Here is a 1,703-nt window from a genome sequence, read left to right on the forward strand (position 1 = left end):
TAGAATTCACTTCTGGATCCAGTTTACCTTCGCCTCGCCCTCCCCGTGCATATCAATGTTTCCCGCAGGGATGAATACCTTGTGGCCGTTACACCCTTTCTACAATATCAAGAGCTAATTTATTATCCAGGTGTAAATACCTGGGGCCGGTTTCACGAAGCGTAATTAAGTCCATAATCATGATTAAACCACTAATCATGATTAACTTCCCGTACTTAAATTGAAGTGACTGTTTCACGAAGCGTAATTAACTTTAATCATGATTAAGTTAATCACAATATTTAATTCTACTGAGAGCATGATTAAATCCACTAATCATAATTAGTTGCTAGTACTAGTAGTACCAGGAGTAAGATAATATAGGATCCTATATAGGATCCTATATTATCTTACTCCTGGTAGTACTAGTAGTAGTATGTAGGTAGTACTAGTATATTAAGTACGCTGCAGATTTTACAATTGTAAATTTTAGTTCAATTTTTTCCCAAGGAAATTTAAATTATCTGAGATTAGATGTACTAATTTAGTCATTATAATTGCAAATTAATTCCTTTTCATGTACCGAATTTGCAGATACTTTTGGCGTTGTCCGCCAAAGTTTTAATAACTTGCCCTTGCATGTACGGCTACAGCAATAGCTGCAAGCTAGAGGTTGTTTCACCTTCAGATATTCGCCGGTGCGTTAACTCGCTTCGTATTACGGAGTGTATTCGCTCGCAACTTCGGCAAACAACGGGAATTTTGATCCGACACATTTCGTGTTTCTAATGAAGTATAGTTTCACCTGTCAGCGAATTGCCTAAACGTTCGCAAACGTACGCCGATGTTACATCTGCCCCGGCCCCACGGAACCCACTCTTTCTCTTTCACCAGGGTGCGCCACTGCACCTACATGCATGGTCTCTGTGACGCACCAAGCTCACTACAGATTTAGAAATTCCTCTATTTTGGTTTTTGGCGGCGCAATTTTTTGCGGGAGCACGGTAACCGTCACGTGATCTTTGTGGTTCGAATGTGTGCAGCCTGTGGTATATTAGATATGTCCTACATATAGTCAGAAATGAATAAATACGAATGGTGTATAGCCTATTATTTCTTATAGTGTGTGTGTGTGTGTGTGTGCGTGCGTGCGTGCGTGCGTGCGTGCGTGCGCGCGTGCGTGTGTGTGTGCGTATGTATGTATGTGTATGCATGCGTGCGTGCATGCGTGTGTGTGTGCGTGCGTGCGTATGTATGTATGTGTAGGCCTATGCGTGCGTGCGTGTGCGTGTGTGTACATGCGTGCGTGCGTGTGCGGATTACGCTGGAGTGGACTGCATTGCGCAGCAAGCCCATCTCACTACCCCAATTGTCGCGGCGCGTGCGCAGCTCGGGCGTGACATCGTGACGAATAGAGGGTCCTTGATGAGTCAGTAGACAAGATGAGTACGGTTGGCCAGGCATGGCTGTACTCTCCACCCACCGCGTGTTACCGCCTCGTTACGCTCGTGCGGACAGCGGCGGCCCGGCGGCAGCGGCGTTAGCGGCGCTAGAGGCAGCGGCGACCCGAGCACCAATGTTTCCCCCTAACCCAGATTTTATATTGACCGCCATACATACATACATACATACATACATACGTACGTACGTACGCACGCACATACATACATACACGCACACGCACACACACCCACACACACACACACACACACACACACACACAC

Source organism: Priapulus caudatus, unplaced genomic scaffold, assembly GCF_000485595.1.
Source record: "Priapulus caudatus unplaced genomic scaffold, Priapulus_caudatus-5.0.1 Scaffold256, whole genome shotgun sequence".
In the NCBI taxonomy this organism is placed as follows: Eukaryota; Metazoa; Priapulida; class Priapulimorpha; order Priapulimorphida; family Priapulidae; genus Priapulus; species Priapulus caudatus.